Source organism: Ochotona curzoniae, unplaced genomic scaffold (genome assembly GCF_017591425.1).
Source record: "Ochotona curzoniae isolate NIBS_2020 unplaced genomic scaffold, NIBS_Ocur_1.0 scaffold_4763, whole genome shotgun sequence".
NCBI classification, from domain to species: domain Eukaryota; kingdom Metazoa; phylum Chordata; class Mammalia; order Lagomorpha; family Ochotonidae; genus Ochotona; species Ochotona curzoniae.
In genome coordinates, this window is record NW_024467123.1 from 4,506,188 (window position 1) to 4,521,806 (window position 15,619).

A 15,619-nucleotide genomic window follows, 5' to 3' on the forward strand; every position below is an offset into this window, starting at 1 on the left:
CCAAGTGCAAATTCATCCTACGTGAAATGACTTTTAAAAACTAAGAATAAAATTTTAAAATTGCATGCTTAAAAGGAAAAAAAACTTGCCTAAAATATTGCAAATCTAACAACTAGGATATAATTTGGCTTTTAACATGGATGACATTCAACATAACATCTCAATTAAGATTTGGGAATTGTTCACATACCAAGAGGACTCTTCTTTTTTTGTTGTTAAGATTTACTTTTATTTGAAAGCCAGATTTTAGAGAGACGAAGTGATGGTCCATCCCTGAACCACTCCCCAAATGGCCTCAACTGAGCTGATTCAAAGGAGCTTCTTCTGGAAGCCCCCCACATGGGTGGCACGGCCCAAGGACTTGGGCTATCCTCTGCTACTTCCCCAGGCCATAAGCAGGGAGTTGGATCAGAAGTGGAGCAGCTGGGACATAAACTAGTGGCCATAAGGGATATGGTGCTGCAGGTAGCAGGCTGTCCTGTTATTCCATTGTGCCAGCCTCCTATACAGTGAACTCTTAAAGACCTCAAAGTAGAACAGTTTGAATAGGTAACAAGAAAAAAAAAAAAAAAGCTAGCATGCATCAAGATAGAAGCCTGAATCATCCCTGAATTAAAATGCTTTTACTTATTTCTGATACAACAACCACTGGTATGACTTCAAGCTTCCTCAATTATATTCTGGAATTTTTCAGTATAATTCACTCTCCAAAGGCATTTACAATACTAAGACAAAGTTAACAGCAAAATGTTTTATATGGACATCTTATTTATGACTTAGTTCTAAAATCCCCACAACTTCTTATTCTTCTGCTATAAAGTTAAATTGCTTCCCATGATACCATGCCGAGAGAAGATATCAAGTCCACATCCTTCGAATAATGTCGAAGATGCGACTTCACAGCATTCCTTTTGGAAACCTGACTTCCTGAAATTTTTCAATTGTGATTTTATGGATACTTGTTCCAGGTTCCAAACACAAACAAATTTCTAGTCGCTTTCATTCAACTTTGATCTGTGTCCCCGTGTCTATTTGCCCATCTCATATCGCCTTAGGAATACACCCTACCTGTCTAAACAAACTCTTCCGGCTCCCATCACAGTGACAGGCGGCACCATCTCTCCAGTCGTGGCTACTAAGTGGCTTGTCTCATTAGATCTATAAACTGGGCATCCTACAGGGTAATCCAGGAGACTCCAAGCATTTACCACACTCACACTGCTACACTGGTGGAAGGGCAAACCCTAAATCTACCTAAATAAGTCACTTCACCTCTCTGGGTGACTGTCCTTATCTTAAAAACCAATATGGTATTTGCTAACCCCAAGCTGTTTTGAGAATAATTCACCTCCAACTGTATGCCAGTACCGTAACAGAGGTTTTGCTAACAGCAACTAACTGAATCACAACAACCACCTTACCAGAAAGGAACAATTATTTTAATTTTATAGATGAGGAAAAAAGACAAGGGGACTTTAAGGAATTATTTCAGGTCATACTACTGGTAAGCGACAAGGTTGTAATTCAAACCAAGAAGGTCTGAGTCTGAACCCCACACATTACCTGCCACCCTACACTTTCTCCTGGACCCTCTGTGTATATTACATAAAATATACATTGCAGAGTGCTAGCAGAACTTAATGCAAAGCAGGAGTATAGTAATTCTTTTTTCCTCCCTCATCATGTACATATACAAAACACAGCCAACTTGGCACAGGAAGTAATATGTGTTACTGAGGACAAACTCATTTGAAAAAAATTTTTACAGATTAAAATTCTTGGGCATGACATCGTAGCCTAGTGGCTAACTTCTTTGCCTTGAATGCCAGTGCCATATGGGCATTGGTTCTAATCCCAGCTGCTCCAGTTCCCCTCCAGCTCCCTGCTTGTGGCCTGGGAAAGCAGTGGAGGATGGGTGGCCCAGGGCCTTAGCCTACACCTGAGTGGGGGATCTGAAGGAGGATCTTAGCTTCAGATTGGCTCAGTTTCTGGCCATTGCAGACACTTGTGGAGTAAAAATCAGTGGATGGAAGATCTTTCTTCTCTGTTTCTCCTCACCATAAATCTGACTTTCCAATAAGAATAAATAAATCTCAAAAAAAAAAAAAACCCTCTTATTAATGCATATGGAAACGAGCCTTTAGGGCTTAGCCAACTATAAGCTCAGTGTGTACCGCACTTAGGACAACTGCTAAGACTTGAATGTAATCTTGCCAAGCATTACCAAAAATAGAGGTTACTGCCTTAACTTCTACCTGGTCAGGCCTCTAGAGAGGAGAATGAAAGGAACGCAGAGTAGAAATGGCTTATCTTGAGATACAAGCAACAAAGCAAACGCACCTTCGTCAAGGACATACCAACATGAAAGGGCAAGTGGACTACAGATTTGTCAAATTCTTTCTAATGCTCAAGTCCTGCGTACAGTGTTCTTGCTTGTTCAGTATTGATTTACTCTCTAATTACGCCTATTTTATGCTTGACTCTAGTATGAGAACATGGCATCAACAGCTACTGAACGAGACAAGATACTCAAAAACAGCACAGGCCACTGGCAATCCCAACCCAAGGTTAGAAAGGAGGTGGCAAGCCATGGCGTAAATCAGCAGTGACCTACTTTATTCTAGGTCGAGGGGTGGGGAAGTAAAGAGCATGACAAGGGAGTCACAGCTGCAGGAGTCAAGAGCCAGCCCAGAGTAGGGAACAGCATTGAATCACAGGGAAGAGAGGGATAAGAGACAATGATGGAAGATGCGGTTAAAGGGCAGACTGAAAACACAAGGCCCAGATCAGGCAAGACCTGTGTAGGATTTCTGATGCAAATCAGGATGGAAGCAATCACCTGGTTTCTATACAATGAACTGGAGGAGGAAAGCACAAAACAGTGTGGAAATTTAGGGCAGTGAGGGGCCACTGCTGCGGAGTATTACGTCAAGCTACTATCTGCAAAGGCAGCATCCCGGACAACAGCACTAGTCCCAGCTGTGCTGCAGAAAAAGCAATAGAAAATTACCTTGTGTTGCCAGCTCCTGGATTCAGCCTGCTATGCCCCAGTTGTGGCAGCCACGTCAGGAGTGAACCAAGAGACACTCCCTGTCACTCTGCCTTTCAACCAAGTCCATCTTCAGAAAAAGAAATAGCAGTTTGGGAAAATGGCAACTGTGGCTCAGACTGCAAGGCATTATTGAAGTGGACTAAGTGGGATTTGCAAGGAGTGAAGGAAGTAGCAAAAATTGAGATTTGGACACCTGAGATTGCCCAGAGGGAATGCCTCACGGACCTCTGATTCCAAGGAAGGCATGTGGGGCGGAAGATAAACAAAAGGCACCGACACCACGTTCAGCTCTGTGGTTCACCACTGATTAAATACGGGTCAGTGTGAATACAGCACTGTGGGACTGTGGAAACTCATTCAAAAGGACATTTTTCAGTTAGAAAATACATATTCCACCTTTTCCAATATCATGTGGTGCTTTTGAAACTCCCTGCAAAGGGCAGAGCCTAACTACTTCCCCTGGAAGCTTCCAGGTCACTGAAGCTCCAGGGGTCCCTTACCCACAGCTCAGCTGGTTAGTTCTCTGCCTTGCAAGCACTGGGAGTCCATACAGGCACTGGTTCTGATCCCTGAGAAAGCAATAGAAGATGGTCCAAAGCCTTGGGACCCTGCAACCACATGGGAGACCCAGAAGCTTCTAGCTTTGGGCAGGCTCAGTTCCAGCCACTGTACCCATCTGGGGAGTGAACACGCAGATGGAAGATATTTCTTTGTTTTTCCTCTCTGTAAATATGTCTTTCCAATAAAAATAAATAAATCTCAAAAAAAAAAAAAGTGGCTTTTTGAGCAGAGCTTCCCTGTCCTGGCTGAGGTCAGAATTTCGCCTCTGGTTGGTTCTTTGGTCCAGGTTCTTGGGTCTGACTGCCAGATCAAGACCCAGCCCTGAGTGGCTCCTGGTGGCAAGGGCTCAGTGTGGACTGTGAGCCCTGTTTTTGCTAAGATTCTAGTGCATGGCTTCAGATACACTCCCCCTCCTCCTCTTCAAACAAGCTGTTTTACTGAAAGTTCCTGTTTAGAGTTTGGTGATATTTTGTTAGACTCACAGAGCTGTGAAAGTGTTGCTCTATGGTACATGTGTGTATTTGCAAGGAGGTTACGCGAAGGGAAAAGACGATATTCTTATGCTAATGCAGGCACTGGATAAGGAGCAAAGCAGCCAGGCAAACAATGCCCGTGGAGACAGAAAGTCTGCACTACATCCACTCCTTCTCAAAGAGCTTGTCAGACCAGGCGCCTGGCGCTGCCTGGGGGGGGCTGCAATGCCGAGTTTTCTCCTTGATGCTTCGTGGAACTGGCAGCTGGCCAGCTCGTTGGAAATTCCCAAACCTGTCTACTAGAAAGTAAAAATTAAGGGTGGGGGGCTTAATGGGAACAGGAAAGAATGACTTTGGTCTGTTTTTTCAGCTGACTTCAGCCTTTTCCTGTTTTGTTTTCTTCAAATTTTTATTGAACCATTGGTTCAATCTTCTTGCTATTTGCAAAGCTTTAACTTCTTTTTACTTAAATTCTCTTATTGAGTACCTGCCATTATTTTATTTTCCTGATGGAGAAACCTTACCAATGTGTGTATGTGTTCCTTCTAGCAAAGGAAATTATTTAGATGCCTATTCAGTTCAATCTTAATAACTTTTATGTATGTTTAATTTTTAAAGATTTATTTTATTTTTATTGGAGAGTCAGATATACAGTGAGGAGGAAAGACAGAGAGGAAGATCTTCCATCTGTTGATTAACTCCCAAAGTGACTGCAACAGCCAGAGCTGAGCCTATCTGAAGCAAGGAGCCTGAAGCCTCTTCCATGTCTCCCTCGAGGGTCCAGGGTCCCAAGGCTTTGGGCCGTCTTTGACTGCTTTCCCAGGTCACAAACAGGGAGCTGGATGGGAAGCAGTGCTGCTGATTTAGAACTGGCATCCAAATGGGATCCCAGAGCATGCAAGGCAGGAACTTGAGCCAGTGGGCTACCACAACAGGCCCAATAATTTTTAAATGCCAGTCTCCTTTAAAAAAACCATGCACTTTAAATTTTATATTATTTATTTTTAGGATTTATTTTTATTAGAAAGGCAGATTTATAGACAGAAGGAGAGACATAGAAAAAAAAGAGTCAATGCTTTGGGTCATCCTTTGCTACTTTCCCAGGTGCAGCGAGGTAGCTTGGAAGTGAAGTAGCTGGGACATGAACCAGCATCAAATGGGATGCAGGAACTTGAAAATGGAGGATTAGCCAGTTGAGCCACCACCCTAACCCCCAAAAGCCACTTCTGAATGCAGGTCTTCACCACCTGCAACTGTCAGTCTTATCAACAGCCCGTCACTGCTTTTTGACATCATTTTTGCCCAGTGTGACAGTGCTCATAGAAGCTAATTATCACCCTTACATTTCTACTCAGCTGTCCCCTCTCTCAAACGCAAACTTGTTCTGAGTTCAGACACTGATCTCCCCAGCAAAGGACGGATTCTTCCAGAACCAGAGAGGGCAAGACATGTGAATAGGGCATGGTTTCCACTAGGTGCACTTCTGGTTCATGGCCCTCATCATTGGCCTCAATATTAGACACAGGTTTAGGTTTAAACATATTTTTAATTTACTTACATAAAAGGCAGAGTTAGAGAAAATATGAATCTTCCATCCATCCACTGCCCCATTCCCCAAATGGCTGTAACAGCTGAGGCTGGTCCAAGCCTAAAACCAAGAGCCTAGATAGTACTCCATCGGGGCACCAGTGTTGACAGAGGACCCAAGGCTTCACAAAGGCCCATCTTCTGTTGCTTTCCCACATACATTAGCAGGAAGCTAGATAGAAAAACAGAGCAGCTAGGATTTGAAACGGTACCCATAGGGGATGCTGGCATTGCAGGTAGAGGCTTAATTATGCCACACCAGCCTCAGGAAGTATTCTCTAAAATAGGCAATAACAGATTTTCAAATATTTTCAAAATTATATCCCACTGCGTCAATTCCCCAAAGCTTTCCTGTTTGTTTTTTGTTTAGTTATACTTAAAAAAATTTTTCACAAAATCAGAACTAGACTTCTCTCCACAGCAACCTGGATCCTTGAGGCTAGTAGCTGCGTATTTAAGAGCTCTGGAGTAAACATGTGACCAGCAAACAGGTGAGGCCAAGCCATGATGCACACAGCCCTGGAAGGCAGAGCGTCTTGTTCCCGTAAGCATGTTACAGGTAGAGTGAAAAATACTACCTATGTTTCTGGCACTATTTGAATAGAGACAAAATCAACATAATGCGGTAGTGAGTTTGGTGTCCAGGACAAGACAGACCTGGGTTTTGGTGAGGATTCAACAGTATTTATTGGTAAATTTTAACCATGCTGGCATATCATCATCTTGTCATTCCCCAATTTGTGAAAGACTATATTATTTGATGTACATCAATCCTCCATAAGCAAACTTATTCCCACATTTACAGAAAAATGACAGATTGGGGGAGGCAGGGATAAAGTCAAGCCAGTACAAGTCACAGCAACAACAAAGACACACACCCAGCCGTCCAACCCAAGTGTAGCATTCTGGTCAGTATGCCACAAGTATATAGAAAGAGAAACAGGAAGTTCCTTTTTATTGAGCCACGTTCAAAGATTTTATTGTGTCTTCCCAACTTCACAAGGAAAAGTGAAGTACAGTAGAGCTGGGGAACTTGTCCAAATTCACACAACCAGTAAGTGGCAGGCCAGCTGCTGCCAATGCCAAAACTCCCCTCATTACCACAGAGTAAAGAAGTTGCAGGAGAGTAATGAGATAAAAACATGGAAGGAGCTGCACCACTGCTTTTCAATTAAAACATACACACACTCTCTCTCTCTTCCCACCTCCCTCCCCCCCTCCCTCCCTCCCTCTTTCAGCTCTGCTCTGTGAGGCTGGAACTTGAGTATTGATAATGTGGGTACTGCAAACCTGTCTTTCCTGGCTAGCCCCCTGCAGGGCCAGAGAAGCTACGTGAGCAGAGAAGGGATTTCCAACTTCCAGGACTGGTTGGCTGTTCCTGTCCAAAGCCTCCTGAACATACCATTCCAAATAGTGGCAGCAGCTGGCTACACTGCAAGAGCTAGCCTCTTGCACCCTTCACACCCAGCCATGCCTGGTGCACAGGGCCTAGATCCCAGCTCCTGAAAAACCCACTCTGAGCATCCTAGTTACCAGCAATAGCTGGGCTCAAAGCTGTCTGGGCTACAGATCCTGGGACATGCTTTCTTCAAGCTTATGGGTTCTGAAATCTGAACTCTTCATAAAGGTAGTAATTGCTTCCCATAATTATTATCTCAGTTTAATCCCACCATTCTTTCAGCTTTTTAAGGTCTCTTATACCCGTGTAATCAATCCCCTATATCACTCTTCCCTGTTAAATAACCACTGTGGATTCAGCTTTCAGGTCTGAGCCCCTTACTGGTAAAAGTTTATAAGCAATAGATAGGAGAATAAGTGCCTACATACACACATAGCACATACATATTTTCACATATGAGAATGCTTCAGAAAGCTTGTGGAAATGGGAGTTGAAAGATAAGTTTAGGAGGTAGATTCTTGCCTAGCAATTAAGATACCTGGCACCCCGTCTACAAATACCTGGATTCAACAACTGGCTCTGACTCCTGACTCCAGCCTCCTATTATGCAGACTCTAGGAAGCAGCATCAATGGCTCAAGTAAACTGGTTTTGTCACCCACCCAAGAGGGCTGCCTGATATCCCTGCTCATCAGTATGTATACCATCAATGCAGAAGTGTACTTGTTTCAAAGAGTCCTTTCAGGAAGGTATTATACCCTCCTAAGAGGTCTAGAAATAATACCGGCGACTTTTTTTATTTGAAAGAGTATCTGTTGAAACAGGACACACAATGAGTGCCCAAGAACCGCCACATGTCAGGGACCTGGATGGGTGGGGCTTTTCCCTTTGTTTCTCCCCTGACCCCAGGAGATACAGGGGGAAAAATATTAGCGTGGAAGCAATGGAATTGCCCACTTTCCAGTAGCCCTTGACCCTTTGTACCATAATCAACTGAGTAAGATCATTTAAAAAATATATAAAAACAAAACAAAACAAAAAAAAACAAGAACCAAGGTGGAAAAGAAATGTCAGGTGCAGAAACATCCTCCAAACAAAGAACTGTCTCATCCCAATGCGTGTGCGCCCGCTTTGTAGAGAAACTCAAAGTTTTAAAACTCTGGTTAATGTAATACAGATTCTATTATCTTCATTTTATTTATTTAATTCAACCTGAAATCAGAAAGAGAGAGATCTCCCATCCACTGATTCACTCCTCAAAGGCCTGCAACAGCCTGGTTGGGACAGACTGCAGCCAGAAGCTCAGAACTCGATGGGGCATCTCTCAAGCAAGTGGTAACTAGTTGAGCCATCACTTGCTGCCTGCCAGGTACACATTAACAGACCGCAGGATCAGGAGCAGAGCCAGCACACCAACCAAGGCATTCCAATGTGGGCAGCAGCTGTCCTACGTAGCGTCTTACGTGCCACTTCAAAAGCCTTACCCTGAGAAACAGGAATTCTTGACCAGCATGACATGACTGACATAAATCCTTACTCTCTTCGTAAAGGTCTCTTTCCAGTGCTAGTAATTAGAGCAGCAAAACAGTAGCGCTTGGGGGGGGGGGGGAGAGGAGACAATTATTTTTTTCTAATTTATTTTTATTGGAAAGTTAGATTTACAGAGAGAAGGAAAGACAGAAAGATCTCTGTCTGCTGTTTCACACCCAGAGTGGCCACAATGGCTAGAGCTGAGCCAATCCAAAGCCAGGAGCTTCTTCCAGGTTTTCCACATGGGTGCAGGGTCCCAAGGACTTGGGCCGTCATCCTCTATTGCCTTCTCAGGTCACAAGCAGGGACTGGAAGGGAAGTAGGACAGCCAGAATATGAACTGGTGTCCATATGTGATCCCGGCAAGTGCAAGGCAAGGACTTCAGCCACTAGGCTACCGTGCCAGGCCCAGAAAACTATCTTTTCAAAGGAAATGAAAGAATTATTTATTTAAAAGGGAGAGCAATAGAGATAGAGGGAGAGATCTTCCATGTACTGGTTCACTTTCCAAAGGGCCACAGTAGCCAGAGCTGGGCCCAGCAGAAACCAGGAGCCAGATCTCCATCCTTATCCCCCACATGGGAGGCAGCAACCAAATATTTGGGCCATCTGCTGCTAGACCGACAGAAAATCACATCCAGGACTCAATTCACCCCTCCAGTATAGAGTGTTAGTGGCACAATCAGGAGCCTGAAGAAACCTAGGCTGCACCAATCCGCATGTTCTCCCTCTATGCCACAGTGCAGGTTCAGGGTGAGTTGGCTTCTCAATGGCAACAAAGACATCTTGCACACTGAGCAGCCCTGGTAGGACCACAGGGGAACCCGAAGACAGGGCCAGGAGAGTGAGAAGTCAGAAGGGAGCCATTCAAGCAGCCTTGTATGAGGCTGAACTAACTGGAAGCTTTTCAGTTCAGAACCATTAAGCTCCCCCACACCTTTTTTTTTTAATGTTAAGGAAGGTTAATATTTCTGGTACAATCAAAATCATTCTAGTTGATATGAGAATTAAAGGAAAGGCACACTTGACTCTTATGGGCCAGATTAGCACAAAATTAGCATTTCTGAATAAATATAAATGTTAGAAAAGACAGTTTACGGCCCGGTGGTGTGGCCTAGCAGCTTAAGTCCTCACCTTGAACACGCCAGGATCCCATGTGGGCGCCGGTTCTAATCCTGGTGGCCCCACTTTCCATCCAGCTCCCTGCTTGTGGCCTGGGAAAGCAGTTGAGGATGGCCCAAAGCCTTGGGATCCTGAACCCATGTGGGAGACCCAGAAGAAGTTCCTGGATCCTAGCTTCCGATCGGCATAGCATCGGCCGTTGCACTCACATGGGGAGTGAATCATCGGACGGAAGATCTTCCTCTCTGTCTCTCCTCCTCTCTGTATATCTGACTTCGTAATAAAAATAAATAAATATAATAAAAATAAATATTTAAAAAAGAGTTTATAGCACATATGCAAAGAAAACATCTTAATTTTATATAAAGATTTATTTGTTATAAAAAAAAGTTACAGAGACACACAGAAAGAGCTTTCATCTGCTGGTTCATTCCTGAAGTGGCTACAATGGCTAGAATTGGGCTGGTTTGAAACCAATAACTTCTTCCAGGTCTCTGATAGGAACAGTCTGACTATAAGTACTCCACATTTACATTGCTCCAGCAAAATATGACCATAAATAAAAATGGAGCTTTGGGAAATATGGGTTGGAGTACTATTAATAATCTTAATTGTATCCTTAATATTGTTATAGTTTTATCAGAAATTGATGACCCAGAAATAGCTGCAATAATAGACCTCCTTTGCAAGTTATGCTGTGACTTAATAATGGATATAGTGTGTATGTTAGTCTTTTAATAAAGGTGACTCCATCTTCCTAAACTACTGGTGAAATGGGGCCTCCTCTCCTATCACTCCTGTCAACAGACTCCTAGGTACGCAAGCCCTCCCCTTATCACCTTTGTCCTGAAGCCACAATGTACGTAAGCATGTCATGGTAAAAATGATAAAGAAGAAACAATAGTATACTAATGAATATGTATGTTTTGAGAATGAATATGCATGTTTCCTAGAATTGAGAGAAAGCAAGTGTTACTGATAGATAACATGTAATAACCAATCAAAACATTGTAAACAACTGCCTGCCTTGCCCCTGCATTTATATAGAAACCCATGCATTTGTCCCAGTCACTGAAGCCAGCAGGCTCCCACTAGACCAGAGCCAAAGCCCCTGGGCTTCCACTCAAACTTGCAGGCTCCCATGAGGACGGAGCCAAAGAAGCCAGTAGGCTACCACTACACTGGAGCCAAGGTCTTGGGCTTCCAATCGAACTTGCAGGCTCCCAGGAGGCCGAAGCCAAAGGCCTAGGAGACTTCCACAAGACTGAAGTCAAGAGGCACTCTCAGTGGCTTCCCCCATCCTGTTTGGTGTGTGCCTGCCTGAATAAATGCTTGAATGCTTGATTGCAAAGCATCCACTCTCGACTCGGCATTTGTTCGAGTGACTGGGCTTGGTGTTCGCGACAGTCTCCCATATGGGTGGCAAGGACCCAAGCACTTGGGCCATCCTCTGCTACTTTCCCAGGCACATTTGCAGGGAGTTGGATGATCAAGAGTAGAGGAGCCTGGACTCAAACTGGTGCCTTCTGGGGTCCATGTGATGGGTGTGGAAGACAGGAAGGTATGAAGAGTATTGTTCCGTTGCAGGCAGGGCTGCAAGGAACTTCCTGCTGTTTGGCAGGGCCCAGGGGATGTCTCTACAACCACCTGAATGCAGCTCCTCCGCTTCCCTTTGCATGGACACCAGACAACCCACTGAGATTTCTGTAATCTATTTAGGCATTGTCTGCCTCTGCGGAGTTAATGTTTAATATCAATGTGAACTTGGAAGCTGATGTTGCTGATACCGTTTTTTTTTTAGCCAAAAAGCTTTTCATTATTGCTGTCGTGCGGCTGCACTCATAGACAATATGCTGATCAAGGGTGCTAACTCCCCCTTTGATCCTATGCTAATCAAGGGTCTTCCATCCCCAGGCTTAGTGGGAACCTACGCTTAGGGTTTTCCCTCCCCCATTGACCATATGCTAATCAAGGGTGTTCTGTCCCCAGGTGTAGTGGGAATCTATTCTTTCCCTCCTTTGATCTTTAGGTCCTGCCTTCTGTGATACATTTCCTCCCTTAGCTGATTCAAGACTAAGCTGGCAGAATGAGAATGTGTTACTGATTGATATGCACCTTCTACTGAGAACTTCCTAACCATGGTTCCAGGATGGATAACATCCTGCCTTACGTGAAACAAATGGCAGAATTATCCTTAGAAAAACCCACTTGACCATGATGTAAAGAGTCTGAGCCAGATTTTGACTAGTTCTGAATAAATAAAGCGGACAGCTTTATTGCATTGTCCACAATGATCTTGGAATTGTAGTGGTCCGTCTCTCTCTACTCTCTTTGCACCTCATCCACGCACCCTTTGTGAGTTCCGAACTCAGCTGAAGCAGGACTCCGGCAGGTGCCCATATGACATCCCAGTGCCACAGATGAACCTTCTGTGCCATGGTGCCAGCTCCCAAAGAGCTAACTGCTTAAAGAACAGATCAAACAACAGAGAAATTGCTCTGTTAGGGTACGGCAGTGTAGCAGCAGATCACGTCACCACCTGTGACTCCAGAATCAGGCACAGATTCAAGTCCTGGCTGCCCCTCTTCTGATCCAGCTCCTTGATGATGCACCTGGGAAAGCTGTGCAAGTCCTGGCTTCTGCCTGGCCTAGCCACTGCCCTGTGGGAATCTGGGTGGTGAATCAGCAGACAGATAACCTCTAACTCTGCCTATTGTATAAAATAACGTTTTTTAAAAAAGTCAATCTGATAGCATTATCAACAGCTATTCAATTTATTACTCCTGATCTTTCTCCTGCCATCTCCCAAATTAGCTGGACTAATCTTTCCCATTCCAGCTAACAGGCTCTTTTCTCTGACAGTTTCCTTTAGAGTTATTTTGTACATCTCATACCTCTTTCCTCATAATCTCCTGCAGTCAAATCAGTTGATTCCATCTTCAAAACACATCCAAAAGCCATACATTTCTCCCCAGCTCCATCGCACTCTGTGGACCAAGCCACTCACGTCCTTTACCTGGATTACTGAATGCTTTCTAACTGGTCTGTGTGTTTCTACCTCGTCTACCATAAATTCTCAATACAGCAGCCAAAGAGAGATCAATGAAAAATCTCTGATCGACAGTTCCCCCAAATCCACTAAGACAAGAATAAAAGACAAGGTCTACAATATCTACCAGACTGCACTGCTTTCACACCAGCAGCACAGGTCCTCTTAGTCTTACCTAAACAAGCTGCAGGTACCTAGAACATTCTTCTCCAGGAAATCAGCAACGACCCTTCCTCTTTCCTCCCCCCTACCTATTTAAAATTGTAATCCCATCTCTGCTCCTGGCACTTATACCCTCTTTCTCTGCTATTTTTTCTCCTTAGCACTTGTCATATTGTAATTTAATATATAATGCATTCATCACTGCCTGCCACCTGCTCCAGAATGTATGTTCCATAAAGGCAGGGATGCATTGCTCATTCACTGTGTATTTTTAGTACTTAAAACAGTGCTAAGCACACAGCTGGTACTATTTGCTGAGGGAATGACTGAACAAAAGAATAAAAATTATAACATGCTGTGCCAATTCCTGCTACTTTCATACACGAGACAGACTTCCCAAACAGCAGTGTACTGGATAAACTGTCTCATTTCCTTATCTCAACACACTGAAATAATACAAAACCCACACCACTTCCTTTTGTTCACTCAGCCTTGACTTGAATCAAGATTCAGGGAGGAAACATTTCCACTGTTTTCATGCATATCCTCAAGTCTGAGATAGAAATGAAAAGATCCAAGGAAAGGTCTTTATAAAATCTAAAATACTGCTTGCGGCAAACAATGGCTAGGCTTACACTTCTACAGACTCACAGAGTTACACCAAGTTATAAAAAATTACAGAAATAATCACAGACAAAAAGAAAATACACCTCTTTCATGCCAGCGGTCTGAGAAGGGAATGTTAACATACTATCTAAGCCCAGCTGCAATCTTTCACTAAGGAGACAAAAGCACAGGTCCAGAGGTCATATTCACATGTAAATTCTGAGCCTCCACACTGTGTCAGAATCAGATCTTCCAACAATTTTTTTCCTTAACAATCCATGCTTTATAACCATGAGCCACAAACTACAGGAAATAAAAACCTTATAAACCTGCAGGGCTGAGACAGAGCATGGCCAAATTCAGAAATCCCAAGGTCCCCAGAAGAGTTCTCCACTGAGCAGGTAATGTTTGCTTTCTCTACTCAGTGTCAGAACATGTCAGCAGGTTGGGACTATCTTCTCTAACACGTCCTGTGGCATGGGATGGGCCTGACATCTGCTTTTCCATTTTCTTCTTGGCACCATACTTCTTTAACCTCAAATACATGTCTGATTTTTTTTCCTGAGACACCAGTTTAACACACTTATGGATGAATCTTTTTTTTTTTAAGATTTATTTATTTATTGGAAAGTCAGATATACAGAGAGGAGGAGAGACAGAGAGGAAGATCTTCCGTCCGATGACTCACTCCCCAAGTGAGTGCAATGGCCGATGCTATGCTGATCCAAAGCCAGGATCCAGGAACTTCTTCCGGGTCTCCCACATGGGTGCAGGGTCCTAAAGCTTTGGGCCCTCCTTGACTGCTTTCCCAGGCCACAAGCAGGGAGCTGGATGGGAAGTGGAGCTGCCGGGATTAGAACTGGCACCCATATGGGATCCCGGAGCATTCAAGGCGAGGACTTAAGCTGCTAGGCCACACCACTGGGCCCATGAATGAATCTTAAAGGAAAGATTCTAAGCAGTACAGGTCACTGCTTTGCAGATTACCAAGCTCTGCATATCAATAAAATTGTACACTGAAATATTCTTTCACACTGCTGCGAGATATTTCCACAATGGGTATCTGCCGTCCTTACACTCAGTCTCTGATACCTGTGCTTTCCCACACTCCAACACATGGACGTGAGGTCACTTCCATACTGCAGTACTGCAGGAAATGCTGTCATGAGCATGCATGTCTGTTTGGGGGATTTTTTTTCTTAATGCAGCAATAATCTGTCAGATTCTGGATCTAACATTAGCATTAACAGCTATTTTGGTAACCTTCTGTTTTACTGTACTTCCACGTATACTTCCACATGTGGACACTGATAAAAGCACAATTTTAAAATGCTCTTGAAAGACACAAGAATAAACTTTAACAAGTAGAATTATATACTGCAAGGAACATCAACTGTCCCTAAGTTAATCACACATGTAAGGAGACTCTTAATCACATTGTGGAAGTGTCCTTTTAGTTTAGTTAGCTAGCAGTTCTCTTCATGAATGGAGCTGAGTTCACTGAGTTTTTTGCTCAATTCAGAGCCACTGCATCCTTCCCTCTTCATGAATTAGTGGGCACCTCAACAACAACTCACACTAAGAGCTTTCCCAGTAAACCTTCCATGGCGGTTTTAACTGATGTCCACAAATTATCCTGGACTGCTCTCTTTTAGACATGGTGATACTTCTTCGGAAAGTCGGGGTGTTAGGTCACCATTTCTCAACGGGTCTTAGACTTCACCCCAAAGTTGGCTGAGCCAGGTTTCAAATAGACCCAGGCTGACCAGCTGAGCCATACAGGCATGAAAAGGGAAAACTATGACCTACAATGACACCAGAAACAAAGTCAGCCCCCACCTGCTGGAAAGAGAGAAAATAACGAAAAATAAAGACAGGTGGCCTTCAAGCATGAAAGGCCCAGCAGACCACAACACTTGCTCACTGGACCAACCCTCACCTAATCTATACTGGTCTTCAGCAAGAGCCTCCCAATCTGAAACTGCAACATCACAGCTTCTCTTTCCTGCCCCCACAAATCTTGCCCAAAAGAATGGGAAGACAGATCAAGTTTTGCCTCTTGCGTCCTTGCAACCAAGA

General features: G+C 43.9%; 1 protein-coding gene across 1 annotated transcript in view; it reads right to left on the minus strand.

The window, feature by feature from the left end:
* BMPR1A (bone morphogenetic protein receptor type 1A) overlaps positions 1 to 15,619 on the minus strand; it is a 63,396-nt gene that overhangs the window by 33,248 nt on the left and 14,529 nt on the right. The window lies entirely within an intron of this gene.